Raw genomic sequence first — 6,000 nt, forward strand, 5'->3', positions numbered from 1 at the left:
CTCCACATAGTCATGAAAACAAATGTCAGATTCGTTTGCACACAATTCATGTAAGGTTCTTCGAAACGGTGAAGATCGCACACCGTCGAGGAAGACAATGTTTCAAGATGTGCATAGACCTTAATTCGGGACGTGCTGCAACAATCTTGTGTATGAGATTCCACTGTCGTGTGGATCTTGTTGCATCGGCCAGACGGGCAGGTGTATAAACAAAAGGTTACAAGAACATTCCTCCAGATTAAAGAATGGTGGTCTATCACATTTGGCGACCCATTGCGCACCTTGTAGTTGCAAGCCCATTTTTGAACGCGCACTCTAATCTGCACAAACAAAAATGACAAGGCCCACCTCATTCCAGAGGCCTACTTAATCAATAAATGTGCTGACAGGTGCGTAAGCCAGGCGTAACTCGCACTACACAACAAAGAAAAAGCTGTTTTAGACACATCTAATCGTTAAAATTAGCGGGCTTCTTGCTTTATTACTGCATTTCTTGCTTTGTTTCTCGTTTGGGGAATGCTGGTGCGCGGGTGTACGCATTTGTGAGTTTTCCTGTATATATATATATATATATATATATGTGTGTGTGTGTGTGTGTGTGTGTGTGTGTGTGTGTGTGTTTAGGCGCAATGAACTTTTCTTTTTATTCGTGAGTCAGCGCTCGTGTTTGTCTATTCTTCGTCCGTATTTTTTAGTGCGCGCTGTGTGTAATAGTTATGAAGATATACCGACTCGGCCAGGTAGCTACTGTACTCAAAGTTAGGACAGAAACGAACGGAATCTACAGGGAAGGGCTCAAGTTCGTGAAATGACTATTCATGATATTTAAATGTTATTAATAAAACAAATGGCTCCCAGCAGGCGAGCTTCTGAACAAAGTAAGGTTAGTAAAGTGCTCTTTGAGGGATGTAGCTCCCACACTGGTGTGAATTTACGTTACCGTTTTCTCTACATCTGCAAGTGATTTGAACACCCAAGAATAATATGAACTGGTGTTGTTTAGTGCAAGTCACCTCCACGAGCATATACGAATGAAAATTTCCCTCCACGTCTTCTAGTGCTGGTGTGAAATAGACGTGCAGCCACCACGGAAAGAATACGAGAAAGAAAAGCCCTTATCTTTCTCGTTTTCCTGTCGTGGTTGTTGCGTATCTATTTCACACCAGTTATCATGTAGCAACTAGCCCAGCAGCAGGTTTTACTAACTTCTAATACTAGCGCGCTTCGGCTGCTGCAGTCCTTCGTAAAACGAGTATCTGTCGCTAAAGGATTTTTGAAACAAAGTAAGGTTTGCTTTGGAGATTTCAAACTATTAATTCACGATACTGTTATTTACCGCAAGAACGGCAGACGACATTGCACACTGCGCAAAGGTATAAACTCGTGGGCAGTTCAGCGCAGGTCACCTGTAAGACCAAATACGAATGAAATATTTAATTCCCGATATCCTGGTAGAGGCGTACTTACGCTGATGTCATTCATGGTAAAACAAATATTTAGAACCTTAACATCATAACAAGTGCTAAGGAACGTTAACACAAAAACGTCGACGGGCGCTAGACAGCAACTGAAGGCTTAATGACGAAAAAACAGCAATATAAGACGAACTGGGTAGAAACCTAAAAAAAGAAGCAGAAGGTACAGTTGTCACTCAAAAGCATTCCTATGCCGCTTGAGTTAGGCTTTTTTTCGTTGCATACAAAGCCAGTGAAGGTGTACTCACACATTTATTACTTTTAAAATTAAATTGTGGGGTTTTACGTGCCAAAACTACTTTCTGATTATGAGGCACGCCATAGTGGAGGACTCCGGAAATTTGTACCACCTGGGGTTCTTTAACGTGCACCTAAATTTGTCAGTTTCGTTGCTAATGCACAAGGTCTCAAAGATTCTTATAGCTTGCAGCGTCAGAGAGCTTCGGAGGAAACGGGTGCCCTGAAAGCGAGGCATACACGAGCACCAGCGGCAGTGGTCTGCCAGATGTGCGCCCACAGCCAATGACTTCACAGCCGCGCGATGCTCTCTCAATCTCACATTCACACAGCGGCCGGTCTGGCCGACACAGCATTTGCCACATGAAAGTAGGGTGCAATACACCACGCCCACACGGCACTCCAAGAAACCTGTTATATGCTGTATTGTGCAGCCGCCCTTCGCAGTGCCATTCGCGATATTGCACATACGTGTAACCTTACCAGCCGCCGGAGAAGCACCATTTCCAAGCGACGTTTTCGAGGCGGCGGGACAGGTGAGGAACGTATGGCACAACCACAGTATGCGCCTTTTAATGCGTAAGCATTCTTTCGACAGCTCCCCAGCTTTGTCACGCGAAAAGTTTGACGCTTTGTGTGTGCACAAAAAAGCGTAATTTGAAAAACTTAGGGCAGCTAATCCTTGGGATGGTGTACAAGTGGACAAATGGAGCTTTTAAGCGATAACGAACAATTTAAAGAACAAAAAAGAAATAGAAATGAAATAACTATAGAGATACATAGGTCTCCAAAGAAAATGCGTGTGGAAGCCTATAGCAGATGTTACCCAATTGAAATTTGACGGTCGGTCAACTTAACTTTTGAAAGTTGGTCCGCTGAAATTTGGGGGTGGGTCAACTTAAATTAGTGGGTGGGTCAACTAGAAATTTGAGAATCATCTAAGTTTTGGAGCGCGCCAATGTAATTAGAACGCGGACAATTGAAATGAGGGGGTGGGAAAACTTGAAATTTGGTGTGGTTCAGCATAAATTTGGGGGTGGGTCAACTCGACATCTTGGGGTGACCCAAATTAATATTGCGGGTGTGCCAACTGGAAATTTGGGGGCGTGCGTGACTGATACGTCGCCATGTTCGGGGCCAGCCTCCTACAGTTGAAGCACGCTACGTTTTGTTCTCTATTGCCGCAAGAGTAGAACGGGCATTCTACTCTCTCTCTGAAGGGGAGAGTGAAAAGCACATTTCACTCTCTCCTTGGTGACAGAATGAACAATGCATCTCACTCCACTCGACATTTGGAGAGAGTAAAACAACGCTTTGAAGAGTAAATCGGCCGCTTCACTCCTGCGGTACCATGTCTAGTTTTTAGAGTGTATAAACAACGCTTGTGACTGCGAGGAGGATGATGACGTCGACAAACTATTGTCTATAATTACTCCCTCGAATCGTGATTCAATAGAGGATGGCCATACAACTGGAATGCAAGGCGTTGGCTCCTCGGAGATACATTTCAGCGACGACTCTGATGGTGACAACGAAAGTGACGAAGTTTCTGCGCTTGGGTGGCTGGTGTGCACGGTCACTGCCACAAAGAAAGAACATACCGATCTTTGTCTCAAAGCCGCCAGCCTCTTCCAACCAGGCACCAAACGTCACGCGCCTTGTGATATTTGAGGCATTGTTTGAAGTGCAGTTCATATTATCGTGAAACAAACCAACATGTATGCTAAACAGGAGAAATTAAAGAGCTTGCAGACACAACCGTGGAAGAAATTAAGGTTTTCTTGGCCATGATAATCAAAATGGTGTTTCTTAAACTGGAAAACAGGAGAGACTACTGGTCCACGGATAGTGATTTACCAATGCCTTCAACAAGTTCGACCAAGGAGAGGTCACGGTTTTTTCAGCTCTTCCGTGCTCTGCATGCCAATGACATCTCGACAGCTAAGCCCAAAGGTGACCCATAGCACGACCCGCTACACAAGCTTCGACCTTTGATTACGTGAGTTGCTGAAAACTTCGAAAGGTGCTACCAGCCGTCTGTCCTCCACTCAATAGGCGAGAGCATGATTCGTTTCAAAGGCAAGAAGTCGTTCAAACAGTACATGCTGCTGAAGCCAATCAAGCGTGGATTCAAAGTGTGGGTTCGTGCAAACGCCAATACAGGTTTTGTGATGCAGTTCGAAGTTTACACTGGAAAGGAGAATGGCGGGAGCGGTCTGGGTACCCGTGTGGTCAAGAAATTTACTCAATAACTTGTCCATACCGACTATTTGGTCGTATCTGACAACTCTTCACAATGGTGGACCTGCTGCAAGACTTTTTTGACAAGGGAATCTACTCAGTGGCTTCTGCCCACCGACAAAGAAAAGGACTTGCCGACATTCTAAAGAACAAGAAGAAGACCGAAGGTGACCACGTGTACAGAGTGAAGTTGAATGTAGCAGCCATACAATGGGCAAGAACAAGGAGCTTGCGATGTCCTCGTGACGTCCCATGATCCCTGAAATACTGTCGCAAGGTCCAAAAAAGCCAATGACGGCTCAAAGAATGACGCGTAGTGGCCAGCGGCTGTAGTGAATTACACCAAGTATATGCGCGGTGTTGACCGCTTTGACAAGCTCAGAGAGTACCACTCCGTATGTACAAAAGGCTCCTGTCTTGTAAGTAGTGGCTCCGCATATTTCATTTTAGACTGCTCTCTTGTCAACAGCTGCATCCTCTACCACCTGTACAATAATGGTACGGCGGGCCACTTACGTTTTCTTATCATGGTATTTAGGGAACTTCTGATTGGTTACAGAGGAAGAAAAAGGGCAGCAACGCGCGCACCCTGAAGGCCTTCCAAGGTGACAGAAAAAACATTCGGTGCACCAAAACAAGTGCGGCTTTCAGCTGTACCGCATTTTCCTAGAGGAACAGCAACCTTAAAACGCTGCTGGTGCTTCTAAAGTAAACAGAATGACAAGACGTTGAACATTGCTCTTCGTGGTATGTTGACCTTTGCACCACGCCTTGCTTCGAGAAATTCCACGAGAAGTAGGCTTCTGCAAATCGCCCACAGGGAAGTATGTTCCCACCCTAAGAATTTTTATCTTGCGGCGTTTAGAAACTTTTGGCATTGCGTTATGTTCATCGGACAATAAACAGTGTTTTCAAAAAATCTCGCATTAGCGTTTACAGTAGACACCTTATGGGCGTTATTGCGGTGTTTACTTTTTACTACGGTGCAAGAGAACCAGCTTACATATTGAACCATAATGGTGTTGAAAAATTACTCGAAGTGTCTTCGGTATTACGTTGTTGAAGACTTGCTTTAAAACTCAATCGTGAAGACATCTGCGGCGCTATAACGTAAGACTATTCCAAACTTTTCTATTCCTATTCTGCAATCAGCCCTGCGCGATTGGTTAAAAACGTTTTTGGACCACCCCCACTTCGCCTGGCTGTCACAGGACGTCACAAAACCCGCAATAGCTGCACATCTTACATGACGTGTGCACACTGATTATGCAGAATTTGAAGGAACAAAAGCAAAATAGGTATTTCTGATTCGACGCCTTTTCGCCATTAGTCCTTGGCTATTGGTCAAAGGCTTTCGGGCTGCACCCACTTCACGTGCCTGTCAGGCGACGTCACAAAAACCACAAAAACTCACCGCGTCAAAGTGACGTGTACGCGTTAAAATGCGTCAATATTCCGAGCAAAACTGAATTTTCTTCTGGATTGCCGGTGGCTGCCCCGTCCCGAAAGGAATAAAAGATTGCTGCCGCCGATCGCCCAGGCACTGACTACTCGCATCTACCAGAACGCATGGGTTTATTTGCGTATAATAAAGCTTCTTGCGTAGCCGCGTAACGTATTCGAGCACTTTCGGCATGTTTACGACCTCGTTCTGCCAACTCTTCTTTGCTGAGGATCCATTTTAGCGGCATTCTTAAACTTCCGTTGCATGCCGCCGCGATTTTCGACCAGCCACCGCGAGTTAAATAAAAGAAAGCGGACCAATCGAAGACGCCGGCACCACCCTCTTCGTCCGGTTATCGATTTTCAGTGCAGTGGCTCAGCCACATCAAATCCCTCTCCACTTGAGCGTGCTCCTCGTCTCTGGCCAGCCAATTAGATAAGAAGTTATGGGGCTTTACGTACCAAGACCACTTTCTGATTATGAGGCACGCCGTACTGGAGAAAACCGGAAATTTAGACCACCTGGGGTTCTTTAACATGCACCTAAATCTAAGCACACGGGTGTTCTCACATTTCGCCCCCATCGAAATGCGGCCGCCGTGGC

Source organism: Dermacentor andersoni, chromosome 11, assembly GCF_023375885.2.
Source record: "Dermacentor andersoni chromosome 11, qqDerAnde1_hic_scaffold, whole genome shotgun sequence".
Lineage (NCBI taxonomy): Eukaryota > Metazoa > Arthropoda > Arachnida > Ixodida > Ixodidae > Dermacentor > Dermacentor andersoni.